Here is a 14,011-nt window from a genome sequence, read left to right on the forward strand (position 1 = left end):
TAGCGCCTGCATGAGGGAAGGAGGGGGTCAGTGTATTTATATTTATGCTTGTATCTGTGCACACTGTATTTTGCATCTGTTCGTACACAGTATATTTGCTAACGCTGAATTTGCTTGAGCTCAATGCTGTATACAAACTTTTTTTGTCGCACGTGTACGATCTCCTGTCCTTGCTTTGTTCGTATTTTTTTGTTATTCCGAGTGCCAGGCAAACCAGTGGTGAACCTTTCAATCAAAAATCTGCGTGTACTGGGCCGCCCTCGGCCGGTGTTTAAAGTGAATACAATAACGGGCTACCGTAATTTTCTTCGTGAATGCAGTTTTCTTATGAAGTGGAGCAACACAACTGTTTAAATTAGCATGGCTGACGTGCAATACTCGCAAGAATACAAAATTTTGTTAATAATTGAGAAATGAGTCCGATTTCATCCAGTGCGTTGAGCCTATTTACAGTGACGGTATTATTTAGGCTATGTAAAGTACCAAAAATGTGAGTGGGACGGTACTGTTGACCGCCAGTCAACATAGAGATGTACTGGTGCATTGCGCTCGCCGTTTTGTCGCTATTTCAAAAGGGAACTTTACTCGATGAGGGTTTATTGAGTTGGCTAAGCTGAGTTACTGTGCTCACCACCTGAAACGCTTCGATATCTGCAGTTCGAATCAAGCGAAGCAACACTAATCAAGATTTTGCACCTCGATAATTTTACAGCTTGCAGTTTAGAAACTCGTTTTTCTCCGAAAATAGGCAATACTTTGCTAGCGGGCGACATCTCCTCAAAAGCCAAAGCCGAACGTTTAGAGCGGTCTTCGCGCGGCTAACACCTTACAGTGTCGTCGCCTTCCCGCCCTGCCTTTGTCGCCGCGCGCGTGGGCACAGTAAGGGAGTCGTGGCTAATCCCTTCCCAGACTAAGGGACGCCGCCGCCAGCCGGACTACCGAGAAGAGCTCCTTCAACCCGAGGCGAATTCCTAAGGCGAATGACCATCAACGAACAGCGCCGACGCCAGCTTCGCAAATCGTCAAAAACTAGAGACGGCACCCTTTCGCTTCCCGTCAGCTCGTCACCGAACGACCGCATACCAACAGAGGTACTAGGGCTGAGCACCCCAGTCTTTTGCCACACAAAAGAGGAAGGAGCACAAAGCATGCACTCCGCGACCCCCAACTTCGCGTATTTGCGGCTGCATGAAAGGAATTGAGCGTACAGCTAGAAGCGGAGGCGACGCCAATACATGGGCCACCGGCGGTTTTCATTAATTAAATGAGAAGCACGAACTTAACAGTGCTGACCGTCGCGACAGCCTGGCTTGACCAGCGGCTCAGCTGATGCTTGCTATCAGACCAGACGTCCGCATGTCTCGACACTGTGCCTGTCACCCCCCTCGCTTACTAGCGGCGTCTCGCGACACGTGCGACTTCCTGGAACACGGCCGGACTCACAAACAATCAAAACGTGGAAAACCAAAAAGAGGAAAATATTACAAAAATCAAATACCGAAAGAGAGAGGGAAGTAATAAATAAGATTGTTCGTCTTGAACGTACAAAACACGCGACGACTAAAATAAAAAGGCAGGATAAAATATGCATAAAAAAATTCCGAAAACGAGCCAATCGTGTAATGAATGCCCTGCACTTTCACAAAAATGCGTGGTTGGCAGAAATACCGCGATTAATTGTTCTAATCGCCCAAATTGAGCTAACCGGTTTAACAAAATCTGAAAAAAAGAAAACAAGAATAAAGAAACCTAAGAAATTAGAAACTGCACTCCAGCAAAATAAAACAAATTTAAACAGAACCCACGTGGAGTTTTATAGAATCATTTTGCCCGAACAGGTGCCTGGGACCATTTGTTCCGGCGCCATAAGTTCCGGGACCATTTGTTCCTACTTTCGAGTTGGGACCATTTGTTCCGGGACCATAAGTTCCGGGACCATAAGTTCCGGAGCCATTTGTTCCGGGACCATTTGTTCCGGGACCATTTGTTCCTACACCCGGAACCTGCAAGTTGCCGACGCGGCCGAAATACGGGCTCATTGCTAGGTCCTGAGACACATGAGGACGCATGGCAGGCCGGTAACTCTCCAGCATGCCTAAAAAGCATCTATCCTAAGAGCCATAAGCAACTGCATTTTTTTGTATGAACAGAGGAGCACACCAAAGGGAGCAACACAGCGCCACGGGAAGTGGAACGGATGCCAACGCATCCTGACTTGTTTCAGCCCTAAGATAACGCTAAAGATTTCCCACGACGGCCGTGACGAAAGCCATGGACAATCTCCTTTGAAGGAAATATCTTTGAACACAATTTTCAGACACTTTCTGTGCGTTGTCTGTCGGCGTGAGCATTCAGCAAAAAAATTTCGAAATACTTATTGGGCACTTCGTTGATTTTTTACACTGTTTTTCCCCCCATCAACTTGCAAATACTTTCGGTACATTTTCAGTCTGCTCATCATAAATAACTAGGGTTATTTTACGGACGAAGAAATATTTTGTTTTCGTAATATTTTTTGTATTGGCATGGCCAAGCCCGGGCCACGGGGTTGTGGTCCCTAGGCCTGGCCGGCCAGGCACGCTATTATTCTATGTCGGGTCAGACCGGGCCTACTGGAATATGCGCCGGTCACAGGCTCAAATTTTAGGCTTGTGCGGAGCTCTAGTTTTTTGCTCCGGGCAAACAAATGCTTTGGTTTGGCAGTAACGAGCACGTTATAGACGCCCAAATTGGGATAAAAAGTTAAAAGCAGCAAGACAGGAAAATTGCGTGATTAGGATTGAAAGCGCGTATAACAAACGTCGTGTTCTGTGGTTATCAATCCTTCCCCTCTATTACAGAGAGGGCATTAGGTATAGAAAGCATATGGGTAATTGCACTGGAATCTCGTTGATACGATTCGGCATAATACGTTTTTCAGCCTAATACGTTTTTCTATTTATTCCTGTCCGACGTTCCTTAGAAACAATGCATTCCCGTGCGTTTATTACGATCGCATTCTTTAGAAAATTGGGTAATACGAGTGCAAAAGTGCATCCTGACAGACATTTTTAAATATCTAGGTTTATTCTTCGACATACCAGCTCAAACCAGCTGGGTGCTTTTTTGCTGTGCGCGATGGTGCTGCCATCGTTGTGACAGCGTCAAAGAAACGCAAGGCGCTCCGTTTAAAAGAAACTGTAAGCAAATTCGAAGACAACCCGAAGAGGAAGCGCGTGGATTTGGCACGCGAGCTCTGTGTCAATGCGAAACACTATTGTCAGTTAGCAAGACTAACTCCGAAAGGAGCTGTAGGTTTTTAAGTGCGAATGCACTTTATAAGCGACCCTGAATTACATTGACCGCCGTCCGTCCACATAGCAACAGCTGCGGGTGCGCGCGCTCCTCGTCTTCCTTGGCAACGGGGGGAGATGGCACATACCCACGTGGGAGATTGGCAAGGAATCTCCTCGTCTTCCTTGGCAACGGGGGGAGATGGGCGCGCGCTGCCTGGCCGCTGACATGGCACATACCCACGTGGGGGATTGGCCAGGAATCGGGCGTGAGAAGGGCTAATGCACCCGCTTAAAGGAGTACTGACACGAAATTTCAAAGCTGAGATCCGCTCTAGCAATCAAGTACAACGACAACACAAATAGGTGTCTGTGCATGGCACATACCCACGTGGGGGACTGGCCAGGAATCGGGCGTGAGAAGGGCTAATGCACCCGCTTAAAGAAGTACTGACACGAAATTTCAAAGCTGAGATCCGCTCTAGCAATCAAGTACAACGACAACACAAATAGGTGTCTGTGAATAAATGCATCTTTCTTTCTTTGTAGTTGTGTGTGTGTGTGTGATCTCTCTTTCGCGAACATTACCGAACCGCGCAAACTCAACTCGTGCATTCGCACTTTCACATTCTTCCCCTCGGGGAAATGCGGGGAATTTTTTTGGCCCCGGTGTAAAACAAGCGCGAGATGCGAAGTATCAGCAAGTGGAAGAAGTCCTGCTTACATGGTTCAGGGAGTTAGAGCAACAGCAGTGAACGCAGACGGGTCAGTCCTACGCGAAAAGGCTAACATTGTTCTCTTCTTGGACATTGAAGACATTCAAGCGTACGGCGGCTGGAATCACCGATTTAAGGAACGACACAGATTGTCGTACAAAACAGTGCCCCGGCGAAGCGAAAAATACCCGCGGCTTGCTTTTTTTACGTTTCAGAAGTATTTACTCCTGGACATTGAAAAAAAAAAAAAAAAGTGAAGCACAAATTGACCAGGAACTAGAATGTTGGTCAATTAAAGTGAGTTCCGGCCAGAGTATGCATATTTTCTTACGTATTTTAACCTCTATGGATAATACGATATTCGCATATTACGTTTTATTTTCCGATTCCCGTGGAAAACGTATCAAAGAGATTTCACTGTATAGCTGTGCCGTCCTGCACATGCCAGCCAGAGGTTTTTTTTTTTTTTTTTTTTTTTAATGCCGGGATGTAACAGGGCTTGCAGCATGCTTATTTAAGGAATTTAACAGTAAAAAGCGCAACAGTTGCGGCAGTGGAAATGACCAATTAGTGCCTGTATCTTCTATTTTCTTTTTCGTTCCTTTTTTTGTTGTACACATATCACAATCTCGAAAAAGAAAACGGAAGGAGTGGCAGTCAAGAATGTACGTAGTGATGTCTTCTTTTTTTGCCGTGTGATCAACCACATGGAATACCTCTGACTCGCAACCTAGTTGCTAGTCAGGTGTATTTTAAGCAAGTGTGTCTCGGTCAGGTGTAAACTCCCCTTAAGATGAACTCAAAGAGACCGTTAAAATTTGCTCGTATTATCAGAAATTTTCTTAAGCGGGCGTTTTTTGCATTGTGCCCGGTACAAGAAAGCAAAAATGTTGTTCGTCATAACCACGTAGTTCGTCATAACCCAGTTCATCTTAACGAGCCTACTGTAGTTTCTCTTAGTACTTCTGGCAGTTGAAACTAAGAAATTTTACGCTTTTCACAGCCCCTTAATTCCCGAGGTCGTAACTGTTCCAAACAGTGTAGATACTGATCGCAGAACAGATTTCCCGCAGTCTCATCACATGTAATGTACGATAGTGGGCATGGCAACCTTGTCGATCAGAATCCACAGAAATTGTAAATCGTATCCACAGAACGTTGCTAAGAACCTGCACAGGTACATACCAGAGTAGTTGTAAAGTTTCGAGTCGTGGTTTATTTTCGCTGCAACTATAGGAGTTAATGTAGGCTTTCAATAAGAATCTCTTCCACAAACTCTATTATAAATGTCAATAAAAATCACACAAGATTTTTCGCGGTCTAACCACCCCTTTGATGCAAATTACGTTGAGTTATATATATCTATTGTATGCGTGAACCAAGCGAAACCAGGGTTATGATTTGTTATACTGCATGTCTGTTGTAGGCGTATCTTCAATAAGAAACATCGACAGCAATTACTACTTATTCTGGACCTGTCTTGTAGGTTAAAAACGCGCTGAGTTTACCTAGGACAGCCCTCGATGTAGTAATAGATCGGGTGCCACTGCCTGTCTGCTTCGTAATGAACAGTTATGCAGTACGGGGCGGGGAAGCCAACCTGGAAAGGTACAAAGCTACGAGCGAGAGTTCGACGGAAGCAAACTAGCGTAAAGAGTGACTAACAGTCCCCAGAAAAGCAAGGCTGCGTCTAATCTCACGGCAACCGTGAGAATTTCCTCCGGGAGAATTTCCTCCAGGAAATTATTCCGGCAGTTTCCATAAAAAGTGGCTGGCCTAAAATTTTCTGAATAATATTACTTCCCAACGTAATCTCACATAACATAACCTCACCGAACCTAACGTAGCCTAACCGACCATGTCGTAACCCACCCAAATCCAGCCCAACCGCGACAAACCTAATCTAACCCAGCACAACGCCATAGAAAACAACGTTCATTAAACGTCATTCGACCCATTCTAGAATTCATGGGCGTCGATCTATTGATACAGTAAAAAACCGAGTAAAAAAAAAGGCCGTGTCTAGACTGCCGTCTGACGGTTTTATAAGCACTCCACTATATCGACGTCCACCGGCGTTTTATGACAAAATTTCCGCGTCTGGCAGTACATCGCTCTAGATAACGTAAAGCTAGGCAACCTAACCTAAACATAACATAAGCTAACCTAACGCACACAAAGAAATCATTTAAAACACCAAAACTAACCTAAGGCACAAAAATTACACTTTAATTAAATATGAAAAAAAAAAACCGAGGTGAGCACTGGTCTCGAACCACTGACTCTGGGATCTATAAGCTAAGACGGATCCACAGACTCTTTGGCTGGGGCTAGCCTAGTGTTAAATATTCTAATGTCGTCGGACGGCACTCTAGCCATGCCTGCAAGGATCAGCTAGAGTGCCGTCGGACGGCACTCTAGACACTGCGTAAAAAAAGCATTAACCAAATCATGATGACCAAAAATTCCGAAAGATAAAAAACATACTCCGCAATGTCGGACTTGAACCTGAGCCTCCTCGTTTTAAACCAAATACTTCCCAGCGCTACAGGAACAGCTGCAAACGCGAGTTTTTAGGGAATATTTATCCCACAGAATCTCCGGGTAACGTGGTTAGCCAGTGAGAGGTGACGGTCGTAAGAAATTTCTGACGATAATTTGCACGGTTGCCGTGATAATAGACACTACGAAAAAAAACAAATATTTAAGGTTCTCATGACGTGAAAAAAACGCACGTGTTTGATGCATGCGAACGTCGTTGGGGATCTCGAAGCCGCGAGCTTCGCAGCAGGCTCCCCAAGTAACAGCCACGGATCAGGGCTTCAACTGCTGGCGAAGGAGGAGCCAGTCAGAGAAGATGTAGTGGCACTCTCAGTGGAAGAATAGAGGCACGAGATATGGCCACGGCACGGCGTTGCCAGTGGCTACGTGGTGTCTGGATGTTCTATATTAACGGTCGCAGAGCACCTGGGTCCTCGCCGTCCTGACGACAGGCTTGAGGAACCCCCGGACTCACCTCGAACATCGAGCCCTTCAAGGGGCCCTAAAAGGCATTTTGAGCACACTAAATGAACTAGCGCAATCGCTAGATTGGGTCGCCAACGTCACCTGTGCCAAGTATTACTCTTTTACGCGCAGCGGAAAGCTCACACTTTTGTTGCAAAGTTTGTCGCATTTTTCTCACCCTTTCCTTCGTGTTTTTGGACGCCGCCATCTTCACATGTCTACATCATCGATTCCCAGATGTTCGTCATGAGCTAGACATCCTGCTATTGGGCGGCTTTTTCACGCACTTCCGGCAAAGAGATGAGTCGTCTGCTCAGCGTCGGCTCGCCGGCTGATCTGCCAGCGGAGTGCCGGAGTGCTTTGGCATTTTACGACAAACGAAACAAGTGTAAACAAACGCTTAACCGTTTGTATTGAATGCAACACGGCCATAACACGACGTGGATTTTATCTTACGTGAGTACGTACCATAAAGAAAGTCCCGTGGCACTTCTTTGGTGCAATCGCAGAGAACGACCTGAGCCGAATGCCCGGGTTTGACGCGTACATTTTATTCAACTTCAAAACAATCCAGAGATGCGTTTCGAACGAACGCAACGTCACAACATGCGTTGCAAGTCTGAACCGCGATTGACAGACGATGAGTTGCCTCCTCCTGCCCGTCGTAAATTCGGCACTCACCTCACACCCGGTTTGCGGGGACGAGCAGCAAGTCACAACTCTGGCGCGCAAGCGAGAAGGCTTTTAGCCAGGCACACTGCACATACCCCATGCGAGGTTGAGTGGTACGTCGTTCGAGAAAGATAATCCAGACCATGGGAAGCACTATCCACCCGCAGAAGTACAATGTCGCATTTCATCGCGAAACGAACGCGTCCACAACACACAGGAGGCGATGCACACACACACACAGCTTCGGTCGCTGCATTGGCTTAGCTGCAAGCTTCGTTCGGACAATCAGCGATGCCACGACGATACAGAGCTGCGTGAGGACGACGTGCTAACCACTTCACGTATTTAAAAACACAGGGGCAAAGAACTAGGTTCATCGGAAGCAAAAAATCTTTCCTCCATTATAGTGCCTGGAATATACTGGCTAGTGTGCCGAGGGCGGGCTCCAGGCGGGCGCCTGGAGCGATGTACGCGGCCGTCTGCCGCTTGGGGCGCTGCCGTGCGGGAGTGTGCGCGTTCATCCGGCCCGAGCAGATCGCGCGGTTACTTCCGAGCTGCGTAGCAGACGGCAGCGGCAGAACTTTCCATTCCCGCTTGCGACGAAAGCGAGCGAAAGCGACGGGAATTCTGTCGCGCAACCAAAATTTGTCCCGACCATTCGACAAAAACGATCGTCGCGCGACAAAGCGACGGAATTCCTGCCGCTCTCACTCGCTTTCGTCGCAAGTGCGAACGGGCCTTTATGCGCAATCTCCGCCCCACATAAAACAAGCTCTTGCTTGTCGCCTGAGCATACGGTTGATATCTGACTACGTTACACTGTGCTTGCCAGTGTATTTAAACGATGTCACTCGGTTTGAAACGTACGCGCTCGGCGTGCAGCTTTGTAAACGCAAGCGGTTTCACATACGCACGCTATTTTGCTGCTAATAGAGTTTAGTACAGCGTTTGTGGCCTTTGCATACGCTAAACGCTAAATTTTTGCGTCCCGCTACGTGACACCGCGATGGGAGTTTTAGTAGAGCGTCTCATCAGTTTTGCGTAGCGACACACTAATGCATACGGCGCCATCTGTCAAATGTTTTCCGAAATGTCTCGCCGGCTGATCTGCTAGCGGAATGCCGGACTGTTTGGACATTTTACGACTATCCAAACAAGTGCAAACAAACGCTTTCCCGTCAGTGTTGAATGCAACACATGGGTGCAGCTTGTCAGAACACGGGTTCTCGCTGATCGAGTGCAGCGTTGGTTTGCTCTTCGCCTTCACGTTCATCGCCGCTGATAAAGCGATCTGATCCGGCGCGTTTTGTGCACGGGTTCTGTGTCGGTTGAAAATGTCTTTTTTCACATGCCGCCGGTAGTAGGAATTACAACCACCGCAAAATAACACCCGGCACCAGCGGGGCCACATCTGAGACCGCGCTTTTTGGATAAACAGTGCGCGGTGCACCAAAGGGAACGAGCGCACGATTCTCCCCACGCGGCTGCGAGTTCGCCGCCGTTACCAACTGCAGCTACGTACACCGCGAAAGGGCGAGGCCAGGCCGCACACATGCGGCCAGGTCATTCGTTCGCTTTTCCAGCCTGTGTCCATGGTGTCTACAGAGATGAAAAAGCCGAAAGAGCTGGCCCGTAGCAGACGGCAGTCTGTGGGAGCGCAATAGCGGAAGTACGTCACCGCTGAGGAGCGGAGCATCATGGGAGGGGAGGCCAACAGCGAAGAAACAGTTGAAAGGAGGAGGAAATACGGCGCGACGATAATTCGCGGTTTTTGATTTACGATTTCTCAGCTAATACTCATCGCTTTAACAAAATTCTTGCAGGAGGAGATTGCTAATACATTGCTTTATTTGGTTACATGTACATCCATGCAAGGCATTTCAGGACCCTTTTCAGTGAAGTGGTGGTGGCGGTACCAGTTAGATGGCTCTTACCCGCTCAAGTGGATTGGCCAGAAAATGGGTGCTTTACCGAAAGAAACTAAATAAACTTTGAGGACAACAAATATTTAAATATCAGAGTGCATTAGCACTTGACGCCTAGAGACATAAAAGTGAATAGAGTATAAACAGAAGTAAAAAAGGTTAAAAACACAATTGCAAGAATTTAGGAAAGTAATTGTAACAAATGGGGAATGTGTTGCAGACGAAGCAGTGAGCAAAAGGCACGTGGGTTTGACAGGGGAATCCACCAGAGCCAAGTGACCCCTAGCACGGCAGACGACCCGATACTACAATGAAAGAGTGTAGCGCACGGCAAAGATCCTCGTGGCACAATCCCAGCTATTTCGCCCGGAGTGATAAAATGAGTGCCGCAGACAGTGGGAGGACCTGCCTCCTCGTCTTCTTTCCTCTTTTACCTTAGTCCGGTTACCGCATTGTTATTCCCAATGATGATGACCCCGTTGCCTTGTTGACTGGAACACGGCGACTTCTGTTAGGCCATTTCTTCTCTCATTTTCTTCTTGAATTCTTGCGCCTTACCACAAAAGTCCCATCAATCACAGCCCCGGAAACTCAAACAGTTGCACACACCTTCACCCAGCGTGTCACAAGGAACACTCCCCGCCTCTTACCATGTTTATCGAAGTACCAAATGTGAAGCTGGTGGCCACCGAAGTCGCTCCAACCGGCTTTTTCTTGGCCCCTCAACATCAGCCATTATTAAGCGCCACGGACTACTGAATCCCAGCCCGTCAAGGTATTCCCACGAATGAACAGGCGCCCGCCAGGGCACAAGACGACGTCCTTACACCCTGGCACTGACATCGTGGTCTACCAATTATGATCCCAGAGAAAACAGACAAAACAAACTCCAAATCCCAAAGGCGTATCCGCATGCCAAAGGCAGTCGCAGATCACTGGCTGCTCCATCCAACCTCACCCGACCGGGCGTAGTTCTTTTCAGAGGTGCACAAAAAAGCCCACTCTTGACACTACTTTTTCTGCACTACATCCAGAACAATTCAAACCCTCCAAGTTGACTTACCCTAACGCTAAAGGCGTCCTCTGGTCATGTATGTAGTCGCAATCCACACTGCAAAAGCCACTCTCATCTGTTGATTCTAAAACCGCCCAATCAAATCGAAAAATGGCCCCCTTCAGCTCCACCTTCGCTAAAAGTCCACCTCCTTCCTTCCTTCCCTTCCTTCCCTTTCTCTATTTCTCTCTTTTTTAGTTCCTTCTTTCTATCTTACTTCTTCATTTCTTTATTCCTTCCTTCCATCCGTCCTACCTTCCATCCTCCCTCCCGTCCTTCCTTCCTCTCTCCCTCCATACCTTCCGCCTTCCTTCTCTCCCTTCCTCCTTACCCGTGGTCCACCCTTCCTTCCTTCCTTCCTTCCTTCCTTCCTTCCTTCCTTCCTTCCTTCCTTCCTTCCTTCCTTCCTTCCTTCGTTTTCGTGTATGTCCGCGTGGGAACTTCTAAGAAGTTACTGCATTTTTAGATACTAAGTGCATCTCTCCTCTTCCTGTTTTCTGGTTAGAAAAAAAATTACTTTCTGAATCCCTTTCTGGATATAAATTGCGTTTCCATACTTCTAAGCCTCAAGGACGGGCATAATACACCTTGTTCTAGACGCTGTATCACAACTGCGGTATCTGCGAAAGTGCACCTTATTTGCAGAGACTTGTGGTGTCATTACGTATGCAATGATCGGCGCACGCATACCGCGCGCGTAGTACCATCACACCGCCTGCGAGTAAACTGCGTATGCGTTGGGCTGCCATGCACCAAACGCTAACGGCGTGGCTCGCCTTCATTGCTGCTCATTTCGCAATAAAGGCAGCCGTAGGTAAGCTATATGGATGATGCCTGGGTCGCAATTTAGCTCGCACCGGAGCATACTCAATGCTAGGACTTCGAAGTTATGCTTACATTGCATTTCGCCTCCACCGATTTCAACGCTTGCTTCTTTTCACAGATTCCCGTTTCGGCCTTTACATGAGGTGATCCAGAGCCATTTACATGAGGGCTACATTTATATACATGTACGCGTTGACCGCCAGCAAAATACTATACACTGCCCTTAAAATCCAATAAACGATCAAAAAATCTCCCGTTATGAAGGGACGTGGTAAGCATTTCTTCGTTCCTTTCTTTTACGTTTTCCTTGTTCTTTTTTTTTATCGCCCCACCATTTCTTTTTTCCACTTCGCGTAGAAGTGAGGAGTCAGGGGCCAGTCAAGCTAGTGCTTCCATTCCGTATACGTTCCTGCAGGCTACTCACGCTGAATTACTGCAGAAAAAACGCGTATTGCGGCCGCAATGAATGCGCTTCTATATAGGGCGCTTTCCCTGAAAGCTCCCCAAAAATGCATCGTTGTGTACGGGGGATTGACTAGTCAGAAACGTTATTGCCGTCAACGCAGCACTCTTTGTCGGTGGTAAGCGCATGCGCAGAGAGCGTGGACGGGGAAGAGGGCAGGAAGAAGAAGAAGAAGAACCGGACGTCGGCTGAGGTGAGGCTGAATGTTTCGCAGACTACTTGGTCCGCATTACAGCTAGTAGCGATAGAAATGCGCATACTTCCTAGAGAATCTATCTTTTACGTGCAGGCCTTGTGCGTTACATAGATAGCCACACAGAAATTATTTTTGAGAGGCAATTCCGAGCGGTACAATGACCAGGCTACGGCCATTTCATAAGTAAGCTAATCACAGGTTACCTTATCAGGAACTTTGCCATTTTCAGTGCTGCAGAATAGAAACTAGCTCCGTTCTTGTTTTATTTTTATTTTGTTGTTGCGAGTGCTTTACCTTATTATTCGAGTATTAATTGACTGCGTCGTAGTAGACTAATACCCGCAATTGTAAGGATTCAATGAAGAAACAAATATAAAGAGACCTTCGAGACAAAAAAATTGATTGCTCATGGCGGCAGACTGCCACCTCCGTAGACCACAATTACTTTTACCAAAATAGTTCTTCGGTAGTAACGGTACTGCGAAATATTACCTGTAATTGGGAAGTTGTTCGAGCAAACAGGTATCAAGTGGCTTGTATGGCCTAAACATTAGTTGCTCATGTCGGCTGGCTGCCATCTCCGTCGATGACAAATACGTTTACCGTAACCTTCATCCAAAGATAACCATAATGAGGAAGATAGAAAAAATACGAATCGGTTTGGCCGCGTTAAGTCATTTCCTACACCAATAAAGGTATTTGTGGCGGATATGCTGACACCCGACGAAGGCAATTTGTAAAGAAAGCTGTCATAAAGAAAGCAATTCCACGAACAATTCTAGATCCGTTCAGGCAAGACGAAACCAAGGATGAGCTTAATTTGCACTTGATATCCCGTTAAAGTGTTGCCAGCGTGCAAGGTGATTTCGGCTTCATTTGGGACAGCCCGACCTGTTTCTGTGTTCATGCAGTTTGTAGTGTATCGGCGTTCTTCCTGCTGATGGCGAACATTGCAGCTGTCACGTTTACGAAGTCAACCTACAGGTTTTTGCATTCTCTGAACACTGTATCAACTGTGAAAAGACGTCTGTTTCGTACTGAAGCTCATATCATTAGCCTCTAGCCACCGTTGGCCCCTAATTAAGGCTCTGCCTTGCCATCCCATGTGTTATCGGGGATAGAAAGAGAGAGAAAGTATGCGCATGTGCGTGTATATGCCTGTATATGTGTATGCGTGTGCGCGAGCGCGTGAGTTGTTGTTGTTGTTGTTGTTGTTGTTGCTGTTGTTGTTATAATCCTTTATTTCAAAGGGAAGGCCATGCCGCCATAATAAAGGAAGAGGGGGAAGAGGCAGGGAGGAGTAGCCGAGCAGCACAAATGGTGGGTCCTTGAACGCCATAGAAGAGATCACTGCCGTCAGCAGAGCCAGGCTAGGGTTATTGGGATCATGTGAGTGCAGTCAAGTCGACGATGGCGACCAGGGTAGGCCCCGGTTTACACTAATCTCGAGAGACCACTCTCTAGGCCAAACACCAGGAGGGCTGTGAGAAAACTAGCGTCTTCGAGGGGGGGTCGTCTTGAGAGAAATCACGTGGCAAAGCGTTGACGAGTATTTGGCGGTACAAGGAAAATGCGGCGCAGTGCCAGTGGTTGAGGGTGGCGAACACTGACGTTAGACAGCAGGGGCAGTAAAGAGGTGGAGATCTTGCCGGGTGAATTCATTTCCTCATGATGTGGGGTGTGAGGGCTGCGTTAGCAAAAGTTTTGTTGATGAAGATTTCCGCAGAGCGAGGCATCGGAGGAGCCAGAGTCAGGTAGCCAACGGGAGTAACGAACGCTAGGCGTACCTTCCGAGCATGGCGTGCGCGGTCAAGTTCAAGGCGAGGGTCAGGAGAGGGGCGCGACACGTCGTCGTCCAAGGGAGGGGTACTAGTGAGACACT

Source organism: Haemaphysalis longicornis, unplaced genomic scaffold, assembly GCF_048455015.1.
Source record: "Haemaphysalis longicornis isolate Haplotype H1 unplaced genomic scaffold, Haemaphysalis longicornis Haplotype H1 scaffold_3, whole genome shotgun sequence".
NCBI lineage: Eukaryota > Metazoa > Arthropoda > Arachnida > Ixodida > Ixodidae > Haemaphysalis > Haemaphysalis longicornis.